The sequence below is a fragment of the Entelurus aequoreus genome, linkage group LG23 (assembly GCF_033978785.1).
Source record: "Entelurus aequoreus isolate RoL-2023_Sb linkage group LG23, RoL_Eaeq_v1.1, whole genome shotgun sequence".
Taxonomy (NCBI): Eukaryota; Metazoa; Chordata; class Actinopteri; order Syngnathiformes; family Syngnathidae; genus Entelurus; species Entelurus aequoreus.
In genome coordinates, this window is record NC_084753.1 from 9,680,195 (window position 1) to 9,707,088 (window position 26,894).

The 26,894-nt window shown below is 37.4% G+C and overlaps 1 protein-coding gene across 2 annotated transcripts in view; it reads left to right on the forward strand.

Annotated features, from left to right (window-relative positions):
- Positions 1–2,089: 2,089 nt before the first annotated feature.
- The window catches only part of LOC133640408 (protein PALS1-like), a 76,985-nt gene continuing 52,180 nt past the window's right edge, over positions 2,090–26,894 (forward strand). The window contains exon 1 of one of the 2 annotated variants that reach the window (XM_062033802.1): positions 2,090–2,284. The gene's annotated coding sequence lies outside the window, so the exon portion shown is untranslated. The remainder of the gene's footprint in view (positions 2,285–26,894) is intronic. The other variant, XM_062033801.1, reaches the window with a different exon arrangement.

Genomic DNA, 26,894 nt, shown 5'->3' on the forward strand with positions numbered 1-26,894 from the left:
ATTTTTTATTCTTTTCTAAATAAAAAAATACTTTATGTCAGAATATATTTGACTTTAATCCTTGTAATATACCATTTTGTCTAATAAAATTGCTAAAAAATTATTTTACGCCAATTTTTTCTCACAATATTGCTACTTTTTTTCAAAAACAATAATGACATTTTCCACAATATATTTGATTTCAGTAATAAAAAATGGCATAGTTATTTTCTTAAAAAAAACACGTTTGTTGTTAAAATATTTCCACACAATTCTTATAAAATATCTTTTTTCACACAATATTGCATTTTTCTAAAGAAAAAGAAAAAAGAATACTTTTTCACAATATATTCGACTTCAACCCTGTAAAATGGCATATATATTTTTTTGTAAATGTTTTACTTTTTTCTCCAAATATTCTGACATAATTATTGTATAATGAGAATATTGTAAAATGACATCATTTTTTGACAATTTTTTCTCAAAATATTGAAATTTTTTTTGTAATTATGACCATTTCCACAATATATTTGACTTCAATCATGTAAAATGGCGTAATGTTTCTTAAAAAAACAAACACGTTTTTTCCCAAATATTCCTAAACAATTCTCATAAAAAAACTTTTTTCCCATAATATTGCGTTTTTGTAAAAGTACAAAAATAATAAAAATACTCACAATACATTTGACTTTGATCCTATAAAATGGCATATTTCTTTCTTATGATTTTTTCCCCTCAAAATATTCCGACATAATTATAGTACAATGAGAACTTTTTCTCACAATATTACTAACTTTTTCCCCAAATAAAAAAGGACATTTTTTATAATATATTTTACTTTGATATTGTAAAATTACATACATTTTGTTTTGTGTAATAAAAAAATGTTCTCAGAAAAATACAATTATTGCATGACTTTTTTTTACAATTATAGCAACTTTTGCCACAATATATTTGACTTCAATCATGTACAATGGCATAGTTTTTCTTTAAAAAATATTTGTTCTTAAAATATTTCTACAAAATTCATGTAAAACAACTTTTGTCTCACAATATTGCATTTGAAATAAACACATGTTTTTGTTCACAGTTTATTTGGCTTTAGTCCTGTAAATATTCCCCAAAAAGTTTGTACAACTTTTTCCTCACAATATTACAACAATATTACAACTTTTTTCACAATGTATTTGACTTAAATCAACATACCTTTTTATTTGAAAAATCTCCACATTTTTCTTAAAATATTTTCCCAAAATATTTCGACACAATTTTTGTAAGATAACTTTTTAATGACAATATTTCATTTTTTCACATTTCACAATATATTTGACTTTAAGCCTGTAAAATGGCATCATTTTTTCTTATAATATTTCAACTTTTTTCTTAAAATATTCCTTGTTCTCACTGTGGTACTAACTTTTACTGAACTATATAATATTTGTCTTCTAAAGTAACAGCAAATGACTAAATATTATTATGACACCAGCCTCACAATATTGCTACTTTAAAAAAACTAAATATTAATTTTTACACAACATATTTGTCTCCAATCATGCAAAATGTCATAGTTGGTTTTTTTAAATTAAAAACAAAAAACGTTTTTCTCAAAATATTTTTTTGTAAAAAATAAATGTCGACACTATTCTTTTAAAATAACTTTTTCTCACAATACTGCATTTGAAAAAAATCAAATAATTCAACAATATATTTGACTTTAAAGCCGTAAATATGAGTAAAAACTATATTGCACGACAAAAAGCCAGCAGAACAAAGTGTGCTAAAGTGACCAATGTTGTTGTTAAACACTTTGGAAGCAGGGGGCGACCGTGAGCTAGCAGACGCATTTCTCTGCAATAGTTAACCAGCGAGGAAGCCAACGTTTTTTTTTTTTACTTCATTTAATTTAACATGGGTTCTGTTGTGTGTTTTTTATATTATGCAAAAAAGTTTTCGGATATTTCTTTATTTAATTTCAAATTTAACGGTCTGTTGAATATTTGTATGTGAAGTTTACTGCTTCCGTATTTTGTTTGACGATACAATCATCGATCTTTATGTGCTAAGAGCCCGCGCCCAATTGGTCAAAGCGAGATTCCTCTTATCAGCTCGTCCAATCAGCGTCGTTGTTGCATCTGGCTATGTTCCCGCCCCCTCTGGCAGTCTGCTGTGGACATGACAGTGCGACTTCCAAGCAACGAGCCACAAACTTGTCAAGACTGAAAGCCGTCAAATATCTGCATCGAGACGGAACTACCATCGCCGTGATTGAAGCGTGTTGGTCAGCCCGTGGACAGCGTGAAGCAGCGTGAGTATCTTGGTGAGCCACCGGAAGTTAGCCAGCTAGCTAGTGGACTGCTAACATTAGCCTTGGAACAATTGACTAAAACAACAATTGACTAAAACAACAATTGACTAAAAGCTTCTGACTTGTCACGCTCGTGTTGTTAAATCAGGTAGAAAATACACATTTGTGGGAGAGAAAAAAGGTTTATCAGTAGTAATGAGTTACATCGATACTGAAACAGATGAATCAAACACTTGTTTTTATTAACCCTTTGTTAGCTAACCCAAGCTAGCTGGACGAGAAACACCTTTAACTACACATGTCCGATAATGGCTTTTTTTGTGCCGATATCCGATATTGTCCAACTCTTAATTACCGATACCGATATCAAGCGATACCGATATATACAGTGGTGGAATGAACACATTATTATGTCTCATTTTGTTGTGATGCCCCGCTGGATGCATTAAACAATGTAACAAGGTTTTACAAAATAAATCAACTCAAGTTATGGAAAAAAATGCCAACATGGCACTGCCATATTTATTATTGAAGTCACAAAGTGCATTTTTTTTTTTAACATGCCTCAAAACAGCAGCTTGGAATTTGGGACATGCTCTGCCTGAAAGAGCATGAGGAGGTTGAGGTGGAACGGGTTTGGGGTGGGGTTGAGTTGGGGGGGGGTGTATATTGTAGCGTCCCAGAAGAGTTAGTGCTGCAAGGGATTCTGGGTATTTGTTCTGTTGTGTTTATGTTGTGTTACGGTGCGAATGATCTCCTGAAATGTGTTTGTCATTCTTGTTTGGTGTGGGTTCACAGTGTGGCGCATATTTGTAACAGTGTTAAAGTTGTTTATACGGCAACCTTCAGTGTGACCTGTATGGCTGTTGACCAAGTATATATCAGTGTATATGTAAAGTTTGACTGGAGCTGAGCCAAAGTGTTGGAAAACAGTGCTTGAAAGGAGAGCATAATTAACAAAAGTTATTTGTTAATTATTAAGAGTTTTTTGTATTTATATCTGATGTACTTTATGACGGGGGTCAGCAACACGTGGCTCTCTATAGTGCACCCTAGTGATAGTGAAAAAGTGATTGAAAATGGAAAGAGATGGGGAACAGTGTTGGCGTTAACGCATTGAAATCAGAAAGGAGGCGCATTTCCTAAAGTCCACACGTCCCCAGGACACAGATTTTTGGATTTTTTTTACAGATTATCGCTTTCCGCCGGTGTTTTGTTTTGTTTATATTTGCCGGGTCAAATTATTAATTATTAATCGACTTCAAAGTAATGCACTTTCAGGTACAATTTCTTACATTTTGATTCGCCGAAAGTTTTATTTTAAGATTTTGTGACGATGAAAAATATTGATGTAATCATAGTAGTATTGACTAGATACGCTATTGTATTTAGTATCATTACAGTAGATGTTGGGTGTAGATCCACCCATGGCATTTGTTTACATTGAGGAACGCTAGTTTTGCTAGCGGTGACGCCGGTGAGCTATTGTATCCTCCTACGGTGTGTAGTGAAGCATGTTTAGCTATTCCTCGTCCTCCAGGAATAATATTACTTATAAGAAACTTACGTTATTTGTCACCATGGAGACCAGGATTAGTGGTTTAGAAGTAGCTAAAACACTGCCGACTGCGGATGGATGTTAGCCGCTAGTGTTATAACTTCACCTTTATCTTTACTTTTTACACCAAATTGCGTCCATTCTCCCTTTTCTGTCTACACACTGTGTCTGCTTGTAAGTACTCTGTGTGTGTGCGCTGCCCAACATGCTCCTCTGCTCCTAAAACCAGCAATGACATGATGTGACGGTGACAAAATTATGACTTACAAAGTCAAATGAATGACTTACTGTAAGTAAGCGTTTGCAATAAGCGTTTAAAAAAAAGAGTTAAAAGTGGGGCCACATGCTGACATATGCTCAACTCATCATGCTTCATTTATTACAGCATTTGGGAAGCCTGTAGTTGATTTGTATTATGTAAATGTTATATTTTTATCAACATGTGATAGCAGGGACCCTGCCATTCAAAACTAGGCTACTACATTACTAATGATTCATGTAACTATAGCTGAAAAAATAGCAATAGGAGAGACTATTCATCCCTGAACACCATGGAGTTGATGTAGGCTTTATGATGCACTTACATTATTATATCCACTATCAGAGACAGAAAGTCTTCATTTAACATAATGTCCTTTTTTGCTGCTTCAACACAGCTCAATCAACACAGAAAAGGGAGAGAAAGACAAGCATTATTGACCTACAGTTAACAACTAACAGACAGGGCTTTGCTGTCCGTTTCATGTGGCACGCACGCACGCACGCACGCACGCACGCACGCACGCACGCACGCACGCACGCACGCACGCACGCACGCACGCACGCACGCACGCACGCACGCACGCACGCACGCACGCACGCACGCACGCACGCACGCACGCACGCACGCACGCACGCACGCACGCACGCACGCAGCCTTAACTACAAAGCGCTGCGGGAAACCCTGAAGTACGAGCGGTACCAATGGCTTATACGGCATCAAATGGCCGTTACAAATTGTGAGTTCATATATATTTTTTCACATTCGATATGTTTTTTACAATTATTTTAGTTTTGACAGTACCACGTCTGATGCGGGTTTGTTGATTTTTAAATGTGCCATCCAATATCGATAAAAGAAGGCTGATATCGATAAATGTCAAAATGCTAAATAATCGTTTGATCCCTGGTACTAACCTCTCTATATTAAGGCATTGCAATTGCACAAATTGTTTTATTCTTTGAAGAATACATATTAATCATAAAATTATGAAAATATTTAATTACCACTGATATTCCAACAATATAAAACAAAAATCATATATTTGAATGTATTTAATAATAAATAAAGGATGGCTGAGTAGACGCACTCCAAAGAAGTGGTCAACAGGAAGCATAAAGTGGGTTGTTCCACTGAAGCCAAACTAGACAATAATTAAAGAAATGCTCCACTTTGTCCCTCCCATCAGCGTCTCTGGGAGTCTATTGACAGTGGGCTGGGATCATCTGTCGGAATCCTTTACTGATTGACAGTGAAATGAGGGAATTAGCTATTTTTTTATTTTTTTTATAAACCTTTATTTATAAACTGCAACATGTACAAACAGCTGAGAAACAATAATCAAAATAAGTATGGTGCCAGTATGCTGGTTTATTCAATAAAACACTGGAAAGGATAGAAATGTAGTTTGTCTCTTTTATCCGATTATTAATCGATTAATCGAAGTAATAATCAACAGATTAATCGATTATCAAATGAATCTTTAGTTGCAGCCCTAGTCCTAGAGCAGTGGTTCTTAACCTGGGTTGGATGGAACCCTAGGGGTTCGGTGAGTCGGGCTCAGGGGTTCGGCGGAGGTCAAGACACACCCGACTCATCGTGTAAATAGAAACTTCTCCCTTTCGGTGTATTACGGATACGACAACAGCTGACTGATTTGCAGGTGTGTAATTTGTTGTGAGTTTATGCACTGTGTTGGTTTTGTTGTTTGAACAAGGTGATGTTCATGCACGCTTCATTTTGTGCACCAGTAATAAAACATGCTAACACTTTAGTATGGGGAACATATTCACCATTAATTAGTTGCTTATTAACATGCAAATTAGTAACATATTGGCTCTTAACTAGTCATTATTAAGTACTTATTAATGCCTTATTAGGCATGGCCTTATTATAACCCTAACCCTCTAACCCGGGCCCTAACCAAATAACTCTAAATGAAGTCTTTGTTACTTAAAATATGTTCCCCTAGTGTCCAAATAACTGTAAATTAAGTATTTGTTACTTAGAATATGTTCCCCATACTAAAGTGTTACCAAAACATATAACTTTGTCTTGAATTTGAAATTGTTTTTTTAAAAATTTTTCACTAAAGAAGGGTTGGGTGAATGCGCATATGAAACTGGTGGGGTTCAGTACCTCCAACAAGGTTAAGAACCACTGTCCTAGAGTATTTATTAGTAACAGCGAGAAGGTATATTTGTAAGGTGAGGGATTGTAAACAGAGGTCACAACACCGGAGGGAGTGTGGCTAAAGGTTTTGAGTAAACCTTTTCTGATTTCTTTGCATCCATGTTATATAATTTTACATTACATTGTCAATAATAGTAAAGTATCTACTTAAAAATATGTGGTACATAACATAAGTGTCAAAAAGAGGTTGTTGGTAGGCGAAGTTAAAATATAACGTAAAAACGCACCCAATTGCAGGAAATGTCTGGATTTTCAGAATTTTCTTTTGGGGTCTGCGTGGCAACTTTGTGCTGATAGAAAGTTTCCTCTTTTTTTTCTCAATTTTCCTCTTTTATTATTTTTTTCAAAGAATGCTCACATCCCTGAAAATTGGGGTGCATTACATACTGTCTGAACAAGAAGAATAGCTGAAATATTTACTGTTATTAATTTGCAACAATAATATTGCAATACAAATGCTGTAAACTTTCACTTTATTCAAAATTGCACTTTTGAGATTTTAGAAGAAGTTAAAACTGTCCAAAGTATATTTCAACAGAAAAAATATATTCTGTAACAGATTTGAGACATTTTCAATATTTAAGTGCATATCAAATGGAATTGAATCGTTATTAATAATAGATTTAAAAACTTATGAATCAGATTAAATCGATGTTGGAAATAATCCATTTGGAATTTGAGAAATTTGTGACTGTTTGGTACAAGGCCCAATTGTTTTATTGCCTCTGTGGTTTGAAATTCAAATTCAAAGGGGACCTATTAAGGATTTTAATCTACATGTAAAACACTTCTTTGTGGTCTAGATCATTTTGCCAGAATGTTTGTCCACAATCACATTTATAAACCATTCTTTTTCATCTGTCTGCAAGATGTTTGTGAGTGGAAACGTTTCCAAATTACAAATCAAACCACGTCCAACTCTTACCAAAAATATACTGTATTTTTTGGACTATAAGGCGCACCTAAAATCCATTTTTTTCCTCAAAATTCAACAGTGCGCCTAATAACCCGGTGCACCTAATGTAAGGAATACGTTGAGCTTACCTACCTCAAAGCAATTTTATTTGGTCCATGGTGTAATGATAAGTGTGACAAGTAGATGGCAGTCACACACAAGAGATACGTGTAGACTGCACTATGATGGCAATATGACTCAAGTAAACAACACCAACATTTTATATGTTCCATTGAAAATATAGAACATTACACACATTGCGCTCAAAAATCTATATCTGTCAGTAAACTCACCATGAAAGCACTAAAACATACCAGTGTAGTAAGTTTACATTATTCACTAAAGGAACTTTAGTTATTAGAGAGTTCTGGTGGGACGGTTTTTCATGGGACACATTTCCGGCCTTGTTGTTGTTGTTTCCGGATGAGGAGATGCTGCTCCGTTATTGATTGAAGTAAAGTGTGAATGTCATTAAAACAGTTAGCGCCATCTTTTGACACTTCTTCCACTCCCGTCCTTGCACGCTACACCGCTACAACAAAGATGACGCTGTCCAAGTGGAGGCACGTAAATAAGACGCATCCAGAAGAGACTGTCAGAAAGTGAGTTGAAGATGATGTGTAAATGCGGATGACACCACCCTCATCGGGCTCATCTGGAATGGCGATGAGTCCGCCTACAGGAGAGAGGTGGACCGGCTGACGTCCTGGTGCAGCCTCAACAACCTGGAGCTGAACGCCCAGAAAACAGTGGAGATGATCATGGACTTCAGGAAAGTCACAGCCCCACCATCCCCCCTCACCCTGATTGACTCTTCCACCCCCGTCCCCATTGTGGACTCCTTCCGTTTCTTGGGCACCACCATCACCCAGGACCTCAAGTGGGAGCCGACCATCAGCTCCCTCATCAAGAAGGCCCAGCAGAGGATGTACTTCCTGCGGCAGCTGAGGAAACTTAAGGTGGCGACCGAGATGCTGGTGCAGTTTTACTCAGCCATCATAGAGTCCATCCTGACCTCCTCCATCACAGTGTGGTTCCCCGGCGCCACAGTCCAGGATAAGAATAGTCTGCAGCGCATGGTACGTGCTGCTGAGAAGGTGATTGGCTGCAAGCTCCCATCCCTCCAGGACTTGTTCTCCTCCAGGACCAGGAGGCGTATGAGTGGGTGGGATCACAGCTGACTCTTCTCACCCTGGACACACACTATTCTCCCCTCTCCCCTCAGGCAGGAGACTACGCTCCATCCAGACCCACACCTCCCGCCACCTCAACACTTTTTTCCCCTCGGCCATCAGGCACATGAACAATAACTCTTAACTGCAGCTCCTTGAATTCCTTCTAAGTCTATAACAAGATCTGATAGCTCAGTTACAGCTCTTTTTATTACCAAATATGTGTTATATGTGTTTTATGTTGCACGATTGCACCAAGAAAAATTCCTAGTTTGTGAACCTGTTCCCAAACAATGGCAATAAAACTATTCTGATTCTGATAAAACCTCATCTATGCAACATTTTGAGCAAAGAACCACCATTACATGTTATGTAGACCACAAGGAAGTCCTTTACAATCAGAAAATAATCATAATAACAATATGACTCTTTTAATGCGCCCTATAAGCCGGTGCGCCTTATATATGAAAAAAGATTGAAAATAGACCATTCATCGGCAGTGTGCCTTATAATCTGGTGCGCCCTATGCTCCGGAAAATATGGTGCTCATTTATCTTTTGACAATATACACTGATAAATAAATGTTTTCAATATAAACGTCACCGCTATTGTTTTCAGTCACGGTCAAAAATAAACTTTATAAAAGGTATATAGATTCATCCGGTCACAACATTAGGCACACCTGCTCAATCCGATTGATACAGCGCTGTATCAAAAAAAAAGATGCACACATTTGTCGCACGTTTGTGTCATTATGCACGATTATATGCAAATATTTATCTTACTTCTTTTGTGTTTCCACAAACCAAGTAGTAATGTCGCAGTGGCGCTCTTTTCCTGTCGCAGTTCAGCCACTAATCCAATTTCCTTGTTGTCCAACTGTTGTGGACAAATGAACACAGAGAATATTAATTTCATATTATTTATGCACTGAGAACCGAAAATTCCAGCTGGTCAGCACAGCAGAGCGGGAAGACGCTTGCCGACACAATAATGAGCACGTGTGTAGATCTGTCAATGTGACATCACAGATTCCCCACTGTTCAAAAACAATACACAAAAACCTCGCCAACATAGGCATCCAAAACAGTGCGTCATGATTTGACGCTTTTTGAATTTTCTAATGCGAGTATCCAACATAGTAACAACATTTATAAGTCAAAAAAGACAAACTTCAATAAAGGTCCCCTTTAAGGGTCTTGTGGGGATCCCAAATACACACAAATAGGTGCCAGCAGGTAGGACAAATGGATTTAGTCAGGAGACAGACAATCATCCTTTCTACGCCTCGTTGGAGAGACTTCTGGATATTAAGGCCTCTAATTTGAACTTTTTAAGGTCAGGGCAAGTGTTGCCTTAACGGAGGGCTCATATTTTAGGGCACCAAGGCAAGTTAGTGTTCATCTAGGCCTGCCAATTATTGCCAAAGTAATCATTTTAAGTTTACTTTTTGATATCAAAATAAAACACAAAGTAATTTGGCTAATGAAGATGAAATCTAACAAACAAGCTTTGTTCTTCTCCAGTTCAGTACAACAATGTGGCCAACAAAAATAAAGGAGTGACACCTCTCACATCGAGTACACAATCTTCACAGCCTGCGTTCAGTTCAATGAGATAACAAAACATTTGAGCTAGTATTGATGTTATTTGAACACTGATACAGTTTGCAGTTAAATAAAGGAGTGAACATCCCAGTAAACGAACTAAAGACTTTATAAAACAAGTTGTGACAACGTTCACGACACATCGCCTGCTGCATGTTTCCTCACATCATTAACTCTGTCACAGCAGCTGATGGACGCTGTATTGAGAAAATAAAAGCAACATAAAATAGTTTTCTCCTTGGCTGTATACTTTTAGTGTGGGGACAATATTGTCCACACCTGTCTCCATCTAAACACAGCAGTGCACTCTTAAACGCATGCCGGGAAGCGAGGGAAAATGAGGTTAAACAACACGCTTGGCTCTGTTTACTCTGAGGGGAAATCCCAGGAGTGAATCTGTGTAGTCAGTCTGCCATGATTATCAAGCCAAACCACGCTAGTGCGCATGCGCCTGACTTCCTGTTACTTAAAATGCTTTAATAAATTAAATTTTTTTGGTAATTGAAAAAATTAGACGGTATTACTAATCGTCTGGAATTGAATCGCAAATGATCATTATACCATTTACTGTTCCATCACTAGCGAGGATGGATGGATGGATGGCACTGGTCCATTAACAAATAAAAAGTCAAAGGCGGTCACGGAATGTTCTTGCCGCAGATGTTGGTCAGTTTTTTTAGGGCCTACGACAAATGACGAGGACGCTTTTGCCGCAGTTGCCGTGATTAAAGTCGAGCCCTTGATACTACTTTTCCAGTATATCAGATCTAAATGTGTTGTACAGGTGCTCCTGCACTACAATGAGCCAATGCAACTTATCTGTACTGCAAAGTCCAAATTTGAATGACAATAAAGGAAGTCTAAGTGTAATGATAATGAAGGTTATGGACTAGTACCGAACGTGTGTTTTGTTAGACCATCCTATAGTATTTACAACTGACTTGTAGATCTTATGCTTGATCTTTTCCTAGCCTACTATGTGGTGATGAGGCCCAGGCTAATATTTATGGATACTTATTAAGCGAGTGAGAACAAGCACACGGGCCACTGACCAGCAACATACACACATCCTCTGTTCTCTGGAATGTTCTGTCATCCTGGAACTCTGTCTCTGTGACCCGAGAGGGACACACAAGTAGGCCACAGACCAACCAGTACAGTATGTCCCACCAAATCAGTGTCGCACTGACAATCATCAGTGTTTTTACTACTATTATATTAGACACTTGTTTATTTTGACCTTTTTTTGTTGTTGCTGTTTTGAAAGATGGTGGCTGTTGAGGACTGGTCACATTACAGTAGGCTCACCGTGCATGTTTGTGTCAGTATTTGTCAGCTGTCTATGACACCCAAATCATCTAGAACTAGGTATGGGTACCCTTCACATTTGAACCGATATGGTACCTAGGAATAGATAGCGGTACTTAGCGATAGCGGTTTTCAGTACTTTTGTGTGTTTTCATGTGTTGATAAATGTTCATTTGTTTAATAATACAAATATTTTTTTTAAATAGAATTTTAATTACATTTTCTGTGCTGTCCAATATGTTTGTACGGTATACTGATACTAGTATAGTATTGCTGGTTTTTGGAGCAGAGGAGCATGTTGGGCAGCGCACACACACAGAGTACTTACAAGCAGACACAGTGTGTAGACAGAAAAGGGAGAATGGATGCATTTTGGTGTAAAAAGTAAAGATAAAGGTAAAGTTATAACACTGAAACACCCTCAGGAAGAGGTGCTTTAACACATGGCTAACATCCATCCACAGTGTTTTAGCTACTTCTAAATCACTAATCCGTGTCTCCATGGCGACAAATAAAGTATGTTTCTTACAAGTAACATTATCACTGCAGGATGAGGAATAGTTAAACATGCTTCACTACACAGCGTAGGAGGATACAATAGCTCACCGCCGTCACAATGTAAACAAATGCCATGGGTGGATCTACACCTGACATCCACTGTAATGATACCAAGTACAGGAGCGTATCTAGTCAATACTACTATGATCACATCGATATTTTTTAGCATCACAAAATACTTTTTGTTTTTTTAAAATGTATATTATGTTTATAAAGTCAGTAAATATGTCCCTGGACACATGAGGACTTTGAATATGACCAATGTATGATTCTGTAACTACCTGGTGTCGGATCAATACCTAAATGTGTGGTATTTGTTTTTTTAATGTAAATAAAAAACACTGCAATTTTACAGTAACATTTTGGCACCTGAGCTGCCTTTTTTAGCATAAAAACAGCAGTACTCACTTCTCTGTGAAGCGCTTTGAGTGTCAAGAAAAGCGCTATATAAATCTAATCCATTATTATTATTATTACTGTTTTTCCATTTACAGTAATAGACACTACATTTTGAGGTGAAATTATTGCAACCTACCATTTTTTTTTTTTTACATTTTAGTTTTCAAATAATCTACTAATAAAATGCATGAAAAAATGGTGTAATAATAGTATTCACTGTTAGAAGTGGCCCTCTGGGGCCCAACGTAACTGCGACGTGGCCCTCAGTGAAAACCACTCTGTTCTAGACAGTATGTCTGGGGTTTTTTGGCTTTGCTTGGTACAGAGTGGTACAGCCCTTCCTTGAAGAGTGTGTGTTGCATGTGTACACTGGGAAAGCCTGATAAGGTCAGATTTCATGGATGCAAATTGGTTCAGTCTTTGTTCTCAAGGACTTTTTTCAGTGAATCATTTAGAATCATGGAGCACAGTAGCCACCTCTTTCAAAGGATTGCAATTATACACAATCACTTGTGTTCAGTAATGATCCTAACTGTCCCCAAATTCATTAAGCGTATGTTTATTCAGTTAGCAGTGACACTTTGTGAAGAAACATCTTCCACTCTTACTGAATGGCTACTTTGCTGGAATGTTCCTCTTGGAGTGAGAAGTAGCTGCTTGAGAAGCTGAGGAGAAAGGAATGTGGAATTTAGGCCGACCTTTACATGACAACAGTCTGACTTCAAATGTTCCTCCTTTCTGATAAAGACAGATTTAAATGCTTAAACAACTGTTCTCTTTGTGCGACTGATTTAAAACACCCGCACGTGATGACGGTTGGCTAATTTTCACATGCACTATATTGACTTTTGAGTGTTTTCAAGAAACAACACTGTCAAGATGATTGGAAGTCAGTCAGTGCAAGGGCTGGGCTGTATGGATGAAAAAGTATATCTGGATATATTTGTACTTAAACTCGATATTCGATATATATCTCGATATATTTTCCATTTAAAATATTTATATAAAGATATTCATTTTTCAGGGAAATTCACTGAAATTGAACTGAATGACAACTGTACTGTAAACAGACTAACCCCGTTATGGGTTTTAAAGGCCTACTGAAATTATTTTGTTTTATTTAAACGGGAATAGCAGATCCATTCTATGTGTCATACTTGATCATTTCGCGATATTGCCATATTTTTGCTGAAAGGATTTAGTAGAGAAAATCGACGATAAAGTTCGCAACTTTTGGTCGCTGATAAAAAAAAGCCTTGCCTGTACCGGAAGTAGCGTGACGTCACAGGAGCTAGTATTCCTCACAATTCCCCGTTGTTTACAATGGAGCGAGAGATTCGGAGCGACAAAGCGACGATTACCCCATTAATTTAAGCGAGGATGAAAGATTCCTAGATGAGGAACGTTACAGTGAAGGACTTGAGAGGCAGTGATGGACGTATCTTCTTTCGCTCTGACCGTAACTTAGGTACAAGCTGGCTCATTGGATTCCACACTCTCTCCTTTTTCTATTGTGGATCACGGATTTGTATTTTAAACCACCTAGGATACTATATCCTCTTGAAAATGAGAGTCGAGAACGCAAAATGGACATTCACGGTGACTTTTATCTCCACGACAATACATCGGTGACACACTTAGCTACTGAGCTAACGTGATAGCATCGTTCTCAAATGCAGATAGAAACAAAATAAATAAATCCCTGACTGGAAGGATAGACAGAAGATCAACAATACTATTAAACCATGTACATGTAACTACACGGTTAAAAATTCTCAGCCTGGTAAGCCGTAACAATGATGTTGCTAACGACGCTAAGGCTAATTTAGCAACTTAGCAACCGGACCTCACAGAACTATGATAAAAACATTAGCGCTCCACCTACGCCAGCCAGCCCTCATCTTCCCATTAACACCCGTGCTCACCTGCGTTCCAGCGATCAACGGCGCGACGAAGGACTTCATCCGTGGGTTTGGCGGCAAGCATCGGCTAGGCGTAGTAAGTAGTCCTTGTTGTGTTGCTGTAAGTATTGTACTTAGCCGCTAAGACACCGATCGATCCCACCTACAGCGTTCTTCTTTGCAGCCTCCATTGTTCATTAAACAAATTGCAAAAGATTCACCAACACAGATGTCCAGAATACTGTGGAATTTTGTCGAAGAAAACAAGAGGTTTTTGTATCGGGTCGATGGGGTACAACCACTTCCGTGGATTTTGTGACGTCACGCGCATAAATCATATCCAAAGGAGTTTTTCAACCGGAAGTGTGGCGGGAATTTTAAAATGTCACTTTATAAGTTAACCCGGCCGTATTGGCATGTGTTGCAATGTTAAGATTTCATCATTGATATATAAACTATCTGACTGCGTGGTCGCTAGTAGTGGCTTTCAGTAGGCCTTTAATAGCACAGTAAATAAACGGTTTGAAGTAGCACAGAATTACATAACCTAAATAAAATAGAAAAATGTATACATAAAATACAAGAATATTCTTTCTACATAAAATACATAACATAGTTGTGCAAATAATAAAAAATGTATCATACTCAGATAAACAATACATTTGCAGGCAGGCACTTTTGAATTCCCAGTCGACGATGTAATGGACTGTCACACATGTAGGGTTCTGTGGTCAGCGCCAAGTGAGTGACTTGACTTAATCTTCCTCACTTTGGCGTACATTTCGCTTGAAAATTCCCTTTTCTCTTCTCCGACTCTCTCGTCGTCATTTGTGATGTCTGTTGTGATTTCCCTTTCTGGTTCCATGACCCGCCCTACTTTTGCCTCTGATTGGCCTGTCCCTAATGTTTTGCCCTAATCCTAACCAATGGTGACTCATCATCGTAAACAACCAACCAATCATGGATGTTCTTATACGTAAACCAACCAATCATCATTGATGTTTGTCCTCTGCCTGTGGAGTTACATTAGTCCACTTCTTTTCTTTCTCTTCACCCTCTTTCTTATTTTGTAGCATGTAGCTAAGCTACGGAAATCGCTACTTGTTTAAAAAGTAGCGAAGCTACTGGGAAATGAAGTTAAGCTACCTATCTTTTCTTTTAAGTTAACTCTTTTTGATGTATGGATTAGAATGGAAGGCAGTTAGTTCGACTATAAACCAGGGATTACGCTTGCCAGCATTATAAATTGGCATATACACATATTTAGGGCTGCAACAACTAATCGATTATAAAAATGGTTGGCGATTAATTTAGTCATCGATTCGTTGGATCTATGCTATGCGCATGCGCTGAGGCTAAGTTTTTTATTTTTTTTATTTTTTTTAACCTTTATTTATAAACTGCAACATTTACAAACAGCTGAGAAACAATAATCAAAATAATAGGGGTGTAATGGTACGTGTATTTGTATTGAACCGTTTCGGTACGGGGGTTTCGTTTCGGTGCGGAAGTGTACTGAACGAGTTTCCACACGGACATATTGAGTAGCGTACTGCACGTTGTGTAAACAATACTCAAAATGCCGAACATTTGAGGCATTTAAGAAACTCCGCCCTGACAGCTCCGCAAAAGAGGACATGTCCGGTGAAAAGAGGACGTATGGTCAGTCTGCCCTAGCCCGTTAGCTGCTAGCATGCTAGCAAAAGAGGACTAGCAGCGATCGGTTTCACCGGACGTGAAACAGGCAAGGTCCTGACCATACGTCCTCTTTTCACCGGACATGTCCTCTTTTGCGGGGCTGTCAAGTGGTGTTTCTTAAATGTAAGGCTGCAGCTAACGATTATTTTTCTATCGATTAATCTATAGATTATTTTTTTTCGATTAATCGGTTAATCTATAGATTATTTTTTCGATTCATCTATAGATTATTTTTCCTTTTACCGATTATTTTTTATTTTATTTTATTTAAAATGAAGATGAACAAATAAAAGTAGGCCAGTTTTTTCAAAAGGCATGGCTTTTATTTACAAAAAAAAAAGTATGGCCACTCAGTCAACATTGACAACAACATGACAAAATATTCTGTAACAATGTAAACATTTAAAACTTTTAACATTTAACAAAATTAAAAGTAGCTTATTTGCTTTTTAATGTGCAAATATAAAAGTCAACGTCCAGTGCAAATCTTAATATTCTGCAATAGTATAAGCATTTCAAAAGTAAAAGTATTGCTTATTTTGCTTTAAAATGTGCAAAAATAAAGATAAACATCAATACAAAAAAGTGCCAATCTAAATATTCTGGAGGACTGTAAACATTAAGTATTGCTTTTAAAATGTGCAAAATAAACATCCAGTCCAACACAGTACACCAGAGGTGTGGACTCGAGTCACATGACTTGGACTCGAGTCAGACTCGAGTCATGAATTTGATGACTTTAGACTCGACTTGACAAAATGTAAAGAGACTTGCAACTCGACTTAGACTTTAACATCAATGACTTGTGACTTCACTTGGACTTGAGCCTTTTGACTTGACATGACTTGCTACTTTCCCCAAAACCCAAACCTTAAAAAGTTATTTGGGAGCGCTCCGTATCTTTCATTTTATACGTCTGTGTCTATCAGCGTGTGTGCTGCGTGTCAGCATGTGTGCTGTCAGTACAACAGCCAATCAAATTAAATCTACGTTGTTTTCATCACACAGCTCTCATCCAATCCAATTGCAGGACAACCACCGAACATGAGTTGTCAAACAACGCGCCAGTGAGAAAGATTTATACCAAAGTTGGTTTCGTTCGGGTATAAAAACTACGACTTGGTCAACAAAAAACGAATTGCCGTATGCAAATCACGCAGTTCGAATATTACAGACGGAGACGCAACAACTTCCAACTTCGTTCGACATTTGAAGTTGCACAAAGAAGGGTAAGTTTTGAATGTAAGCTAACGTTTATTGGCTAAGTAACATGACTTTTATTTGCTGTGTAGTTAAATCAGTGAGGCTGTAAACTCACTGCTAACGTTATAACCATAGACATGTTTTAAGGGTACGCAGCATTGAGCGCTACTGCCTACTGGCGCAGACGAGACGCGGGGCCGCCATCTTGGAGTGGTGATCCGCTCCACTCAGTGCAATTCATTTGGCAGGAGCAATGAACTGTCAGCAAATTTAATTCATCTTACCTCACTGAATACCACTGATTTTCACGCGTTTTTTTGTCATACGTGTAGCTATGATAACGGACACATGTTTTGGCGTTTTTATTATTCATAGTTTGCTTAACAGTAATATAATATTCTTATACGCTATAAGTGACCAGACGTCCGAGATCAAAACTGGGAATATAATCCCAGAGAAAGGGGAAAAAACGGTCAGCTATTTTTAAATTGAAGAAACAATATGATTAGATTATATATACATGCGTATATCCTACATAAACAATATATCAATACATTAGATATCTATATATTTTAGGGACCTATAGACTGTAACTCTGTTGCTGCAGCAGCAGAGAGTTTATTCTGTCTTGACACTTTGTATTGATATTTTGTATTACATTCTTCCCTTAAATGATAATGTTTACAGTGATTGTTTTATATCTATTTTTTATGTATGTCGCTTTGGATAAAAGCATCTGCCAAATAATTAAACATATATAAACACCTGAAAGTCTTTATATCAGCTAAAACCACCAATCTGTTTCACTGGATTCAGCATAAAACCAAATGCTGTTTTACCCAACAATGTTAGTATTTGAATATTGTTACTTGAAGACTTATTCCTGGTTACAATTATACTGTTAAGAAAGTATTGTCTTATACTTTGCCTAAAATGAGAATGCATCATAATCAGTGGCGGCTGGTGAATTTTGTTTTAGGTGGGGCTGAAAGTTTGTAAACCAAACCCCTGTAGGGGGGTCATCCTCCCCCGGAAGATTTATTTGTGATTTTCACATACAAATATTGAAGATCTTTGCTCCTTCTCAACTTTGTGGTAATGTTATTTTCATAAAATACAACCAATAGTATGTTAATGTTTGTTTTTGCAAATGTGTTTATTCTGGAAAGGAATGAGTTAAATGTTTAAAATTGTTTAAACTATTAAAATTACTGTTAATAGTGCTATTATGAATTGCAATGTCAGCACTATTTTTTTTCCTGCAATTTCAAATGCACTTGTTTTAATAAATAAATACAGCGTTTTAAAAGCATACACAATCTGTGTAAAAATATTAGTCTGTGGTTAAAAGGACTTGAAAGGACTCGAAACTCAAAATGCAGGACTTGGGACTCGACTTGAGACTTTCTAGTCTTGACTTTGGACTTGACTTGGGACTTGCCTGTCTTGACTCGGGACTTGACTCGAGACTTGAGGGCAAAGACTTGAGACTTACTTGTGACTTGCAAAGCAATGACTTGGTCCCACCTCTGCAGTACACAATAACCAATTCTACTCATTCCAGTGAGTGACTAACAGTTGTAATGAAGAAAGGTTAGCATGTCTACTTGCTTTGCTTCTTTTCTTGTTTACAATATTCCCAGCAGCTGAAAATAGGCGCTCAGAAGGGGTCGATGTGGCTGGAACTGAGAGCTAATTAGCCTTCACCTCAAGCCAGGACTGCGAGTGAGCTGAGCTGCAGTTTAAATTTCTAGTAGGTCAACGGGCTCATAGTGATGTTACTAGTAGTTGACTGGGAGGTGTTTATTATCATTTGGGGAGAGTCCGCTGCCTGATGCTCACCTGCTAAACACCTATCTGCTCCACGCTGAAGCGCTGACTACATGCGCTCTGAATACGCACTGCTGATTGGCTGATAATGCTTCGTGTGTACCAATCAGATGGTTGTGTGGGTGGGACAATGCTGCGTGTGTACCAATCAGATGGTTGTATGGGTGGGACAATGCTGCGTGTGTACCAATCAGATGGTTGTGTGGGTGGGACAATGCTGCGTGCTGAGACAGAGGCAGCCGCAGAAGGAGCAAAGCAACTTGTTAAGACTTTAGCAGCTAAAGTTAGCTTTAGCTTAGAAACTCGTTCGGTACAACCCCGTACCGAACCGAAAGCCCCGTACCGAAACGGTTCAATACAAAACACATAACGTTACACCCCTAGCAGATACAAATGACACATTCATGTTTTTGTGTAATGATGACAACGTATGCTAACGCGGACGATTGACTAGTTGATGGTTGATGGTTTTCTTTTCAAATGTTCGTTCATAGCCGTTGTGCTGCTATGATAGGCCATTTACGCTCGACACTGTGCATACAACAACATTATTAGGCTGTGTATTGAAATACTCCCACACTTTTGACGACTTTTGGCGTGCGTTTTTCCCCTCGCTTGCACAGTCTGCTTTGCGCTCCGCCATGACGGTAGTGTGACGTAATTATGCGACGCGTCGACGCACAAAAACGGCGTCGACGTATTTACATAACCGATGACGTCGTCGACGCGTCGTTTCAGCCTTACTTAAATGCCTCAAATGTCCGGCATTTTGAGTTAGGGTTGCGTGTATTTTCAATGTACGTTCAGGGTTAAGAAGGTTAAAAACACAACAAATTGTGCGTGCAGCAGCATTGGTGAGGGAGGGGCAGAGACTGAGAGAGTTGTGATAAACGCGCATGCGTCGTCAGGCTCTGCTCTTTATCCATAGATTTATCACATTTTATTTTTTATTATCTATAGCAGGGGTGTCAAAAGTGTGCATTTTTGTAACATTTTCCTTGTTTTATTTGGCAAGTTGAAAGAACATGGCGCCAGTATGCTGTTTTTTTTTCAAAAAAATACTGAAAAGGATAGAAATGTAGTTTGTCTCTTTTATCCGATTATTAATCGATTAATCGTAGTAATAATCGACAGATTAATCGATTATCATAATGGATGTACCGTAATTTCCGGACTATAAGCCGCACCTGACTATAAGCCGCACCAGCTAAATTTAGGGGAAAATACAGATTGCTCCATATATAAGCCGCACCCGACTATAAGCCGCAGGGTTTTGATGTTGTATTAGCGTAGTATATACCATACCATACCATACCAACTTTATTTATAAAGCCCTTTAAAAACAACCACAGTTGAAAAACAAAGGGCTGTACACCACAAAGAAATAAAGGCAAAGGACAGACTAAAAAATAAAATTTAAAACAGAAGTAAAATACACATTAAAAAAGCAAATACAAAAATTACCCTAAGAACAATTTTGTTAGATAAAAAGCAGTTAAAAAAGTTAAAAGTTAAAAACAGTTTAAAGTCTCATGCTGGGTTAAAAGCCAGTGAATAAAAATGGGTTTTAAGAAGGGTCTTAAAAATAGCCAAAGAAGGGGCCTGTCTCACATGAAGTGGAAGATCATTCCAGAGTTTTGGGCCCGCAACAGAGAAGGCTCTGTCCCCCCTGAGCTTACGCTTGGATTTGGGTACCTCCAGGATCAGCTGATCAGCTGACCTGAGGGACCGGGTGGGGGCATAGAGGTGGAGCAGCTCAGAGAGGTAAGGTGGGGCAAGACCATGTAAGGATTTAAAAACAAGTAAGATAATTTTAAAATGGACTCTAAAAGACACAGGCAGCCAGTGGAGGGAGGCTAAAACAGGAGTAATGTGCTCTCTTTTTCTTGTGTTTGTTAAAAGTCGGGCAGCTGCATTTTGGACCAGCTGCAGACGTGAGAGGGAGGACTGACTAATTCCAAAATATAAAGCGTTACAGTAATCCAGCCGAGATGTAATAAAGGCATGGATTACTGTCTCAAACTGTTGCCTAGAAAGCAGGTTTTTAACCTTAGCCAGCTGACGTAAATAAAAAAAGCTGGCTTTCACCACTGTGCCAATCTGACGGTCCAATTTAAAATCACTGTCAATACGAAAACCCAGGTTGGTGATCATGGGCTTAACGTACAAAGCCAAGGGGCCAAAGTCAACAGGGGGAAGCTCACAGGTACCACTAGGTCCAAACACTATTACTTCTGTCTTCTTTTCATTGAAGTTTAAGAAGTTTAGGGCCATCCAGGCCTTGATGTCATCAAGACAATCAAGTAATGGCTGTATTGAAGAGGCATGATTTTTCTTTAACGGAAAATAAATTTGTGTGTCATCAGCGTAACAATGAAAACAAATACCATGCTTTCTTAGGATTGAGCCCAGGGGAAGTAAATAAATATATATAGGGGTTCCTGCTACCACGGAGGGGATTGTCGGGACAGAGATGACTGTTTGGGAACGCAAAGCGTCCCATTTATTAACAATAAATCTTTCAATCATTCAATCAAACTTTCACATCTTTGACATGGCGAACAGCATTCGTGCAGAGTACAAATAATACAACGGTGCAAAGTAATACAAAGTGCTCGCCTGTACCTTATCAAAATAACCAGCCTACCGGTATATGAAAAGTCAGTCTTTAATCATTGTGTCATCGTCTTCCTCCTGCGTACTAAAACCACCGAAATCCTCTTCGTCGGTGTCGGAGAAGAACAGGCCGTAAATAAGCCGCACCCTTGTATAAGCCGCAGGGACCAGAACGAGGGGAAAAAGTAGCGGCTTATAGTCCGCAAATTACGGTATATCCTTTCAAATACAATAAACTTGTATATTTTAACATTGTAAGTGGAATGAAAACTTTTAAAGATCCAAGTTAAATAAAACAAAGAAATAATAAAATATACTTTGTCTGTTAGCAAAATTTTTCACTTGAATACAAATCACAACCAAAAGCAATGAAATATGTGAAGGTGGAGGTGGTCTCAAATATACACAAGCAAAGCAACAAATAAAAGGGCTAAATAACATATTGACAAACAAAGTTTGATTTCAATATTGAACATTACTTTACTGACAATCAAGTAAGGACCTTGTCATACAAAAGTGAAAAGTGACAATATAAACAATGCAGTACAAGCAGCTGTATTAACAGGTCCTATGCCTACACATGTATGTGTGTATACACGTGTGTGTGTGACACAATATATATATATATATATATATATATATATATATATATATATATATATATATATATATATACATACAAACACACATATATGCACACAAACATCAGACATTATGTTGTGTGTATATATATATATATATTAGGGGTGTGGGAAAAAATCGATTCAAATTCGAATCGCGATTCTCACGTTGTGCGATTCAGAATCGATTCTCATTTTAAAAAAATCGATTTAAAAAAATAAATAAAAAATTAATTTTTTTTTTTTTTTTTAAAAAGTTAATCAATCCAACAAAACAATACACAGCAATACCATAACAATGCAATCCAATTCCAAAACCCGACCCAGCAACACTCAGAAGTGCAATAAACAGAGCAATTGAGAGGAGACACAAACACCACACACAACAAAACAAAAGTAGTGAAACAAAAATGAATATTATCAACAACAGTATCAATATTAGTTACAATTTCAACATAGCAGTGATTAAAAATCCCTCGTTGACATTATCATTAGACATTAAATTAAAAAAGAACAATAGTGTGACAGTGGCTTACACTTGCATCGCATCTCATAAGCTTGACAACACACTGTGTCCAATATTTTCACAAAGATAAAATAAGTCATATTTTTGGTTCATTTAATAGTTGAAACAAATGTACATTATTGCAATCAGTTGATAAAACATTGTCCTTTATAATTATAAAAGCTTTTTACTCTGCTTGCATGTCAGCAGACTGGGGTAGATCCTGCTGAAATCTATGTATTCCATGAATAGACAATCCTTTTGAATCTTGGCAAAAATCTTAGCCACACGATTATCAAATGATATAGGAAAATTAATTCCTACTGACCAAACTGGCTTCATGGAAGGTCGACAATCTTCAGACAATACAAGGAAATTGTTGAATGTTATTTACTATGCTAGAAGTCTCCCTTATCCCACAGCAGTATGTAGTGTTGATGCGGAGAAGACATTCCACCGCATAAACTGCTCATTTATGTTTTGCACATTACGTACATTTGGATTTGGAGATAATTGTATACAATGGATTAGGATGCTTTATACAAGGCCCATGGCATCAGTCAAAACCAATAATCATATTTCAGAACCTTTTTCGTTAAAAAGAGGAGTAAAACAGGGATGTCTTGCATCTGGATTATTATTTACTTTGGTTATTGAACCCTTAGCTGCAAAAATAAGAAGTGACAATAATATTCATTTTATAAAAATTGGCTCTCAGTATAATAAGCTATCGATGTATTGTGACGACATCATTCTCTACCTGTCACATGTTAACTCAGGGGTGGGCAATTAATTTTTACCGGGGGCCGCATGAGCAACCCGAGCACTGCTGGAGGGCCACATCGACAATATTTCAATTAAATTTGGCTCAATATTATTTTTGATATATACCGTAAGATAAATAATAATAATAATAATTAATAATAAAAGTAATACTTCAACATAGTGTGTGTAACAGCATTCCATGACTAATATAAATAAATTAACATTAATAATAAATGACAGTAAAATAAGCACACGTATGACTGAGGAGTCATAGTGTAACTTTGTGTGGTGTTTGAGTTGTCCGACTTTTTGTGTGGCCATAAACGCACCAGTGGTTTAGTGCTATGCGTGTTGGTGACAGATGACAAGTTGGTTTTGGCCTGGTTTGTACGGCAGAAAATGACTAGTTTTTCCAGATAGAAGTGTTTTACTTATGTTTTTGGTGTGGTTCTGGCCGAATATAAACAGTTTTGCTCAATAAAGTGATCGATATAATTCCTGGCCTCGAAGCATCTCGATAGACGTTACAATAATTGAACGGTGTTCAATTGAACGGTGTTGACGAACACCATTAGGGCCGCTTGTTGTCACTGTCACTCAAAGTTGCATTGCAAAATTACATAGAATAAATATGTTTATTTTGTTTAGAATTCAGATGGGATTTGATTTGGTGCGAGGCATATATTTGCTGCGCGCAGCAGACGCTAGCAGTGCGCAATTGCGCAGGCACGCACCTTAGAGGGAACGTTGCATGGCAGTCCATGTCTTGTTGGAAACACGCCATTCTTCATCAACTTTTCTCTTTTTAGCGTCACGGGTGTAAACCGTGCATCACTTGTCGCTGAATGTGCACCTTCACTCGCAGGTTACACACGGACACACGCCCATAAAGAATAATTTTCAAAATAAAAGCAGCACAGTTGTATTGCGCGCACGACATAGATGTTTTTTCAACTTTATTTTGTAATTAATGATTGCAGCTGTTCACATTCACTCACAATCACGCACACGCATACGTCCACACGGAAGTAATACAAATAACGATTTTCAAAACAAAAGCAGCACCGTTGTATTGCACACTCGACATAGATACTTTTTAAAATTGATTTTGTAATTTATAATTGGCCTCACGCGGGCCGGACAGGGACGCACAAAGGGCCGGATGCGGCCCGCGGGCCGCAGAATGCCCAGGTCTGTGTTAACTCCTCTCTACACTATATCAATAATGTCATCACTGAATATGGCTGTTTATCAGGGTATAAAGTCAATTGGGACAAATGTGAAATATTACCACTTAACACTGCAAGAAATCACAAGTTCAGAACTCCAAAATTGGGTTTGGTTTTGAAATTGTATTGCATTATTATGGTATTGTTGTGTATTGTTTTCATTAAAAAAAAATAAAAATAAAAAAATCGTTTTTGAATCGAGAATCATGTTGAATTGAAAAAAAATCTATTTTGAATCGAATCGTGACCCCAAGAATCGATTCTGAATCGAATCGTGGGACACCCAAAGATTCCCAGCCCTAATATATATATATATATTAGGGCTGCAACTAACGATTAATTTAATAATCGATTAATCTGTCAATTATTACTTCGATTAATCGATTAATAATCGGATAAAAGAGACAAACTACATTTCTATCTTTTCCAGTATTTTATTGAAAAAAACCCAGCATACTGGCACCATACTTATTTTGATTATTGTTTCTCAGCTGTTTCTACATGTTGCAGTTTAAAAATAAAGATTTATAATTTTTTTTAAATAAAAATAAAAAAAATAAAAATTGTCTCTGCGCATGCACATAGCATAGATCCAACGAATCGATGACTAAATTAATCGCCAACTATTTTTATAATCGATTTTAATCGATTTAATTGATTAGTTGTTGCTGCCCTAATATATATACTGTGTGTATATATATATATATATATATATATATATATATATATATATATATATATATATATATATATATATATATATATATATATATATATATATATATATATATATATATATATATATATATATATATATATACTGTATATACTGTATATGCTGTGAAAATCAGCTGTCCAGTATGTGTGTTTGGATCCTATTTTTAGGAACACTAATGCAAAACCTCACAATAATATCTGATTGAATGCTAAAAACGTTATGACCGACCGCCTTACAAAACGGAATGGAAATAAGTTTTTCTATGAACGATAAAACACTGAATATTGACAAAATATGAATGTCACACCCCCTCTCGATCGACATATTTTACAATAAAGCGAAACGCAACAAAAATGCAACACAAACAGCAAAATATGAACGAGAAGGGTAAAAAAACAAAACGTTTACAATCTGATAGATACTTTCGCATGGCACTGTCGTAGTGGAAATATGTTATCTTTCTGTAAAATAGTGACTTACTGTGAAATGTCAAACAAAACTTGGAAGTTGGTTATAGTCACATATTTGAGGTTTGACCATGTTTATTTGATTGTCCCTAGAGACCACTGTGTTTGGGGGCCTAATTCTCATGTCTACTCTGTTGTGTGCTCCTCACGATTGTGTAAGCATAACGTTTGTTATTATTGGAAGTGGCCCAGCCCTCCAGAGGAGCCGCCTAAATCCTCCTGAATGTTCACTTTGGGATGTCTGAGCCGCAGACCCTGACCACTCAGACTCCTTTTATCACTTTTGTGGCTCCACCACCTCATCTAAAACTGTTTCAAACTGCTCCGTGTTTGTTAGTCAACTATGTGCGACTTATTCAAGGGTCTGTGTAGAGCAGGGGTGTCCAACCTTCTTGACCGTGTTGGGCTAAAATAATTGGCCGGGGGCTGAAAGTCGACTGCATGTAAAGTAACTATATATATATATATAGCCTATACATATATATGTGTACATATTATATAATAATATCATGGATATATCATTATTATTTAATGTAATTGGATGTGAAAGTTCAACTCCTACCTCGTTTACTCCCGTAACAACATCCCTAAAGTTTTGTAATCAATCAGAAATATCAAGCAGCTAAAATGCGCCAAACATGGATACATGTGGAGAGAGTGTTTGCACTTTTCCCATCATGCATTGTAATAGATTTAAATGGGTGTAATTTTGAATTGTTTATGGTTCTTGAACGTTTTTATAATATCCACAAAGTTCAGTGTGCAGATTGTGTTCTGTGAACATGTGTGTTGACTTTTTATGTTGGTTGTAGGGCTGGGCGATATATGGAATATACTGGATGTATGGAATATACTGGATATATCGTGGGTTTGTCTCTGTGCGATGTAGAAAATGACTATATGGTGAGTAACTTTCTTGTCTCTCCTTCTCACAGAGACATAAAACAAGCACACCTTCTTACACACGTCACATACTGTCGCACGTGCAACGTCATACACCCTCACCCAGCAGAGAGGTAGCAGCATGGTAAAGTTAGCAGTGGCAGGTG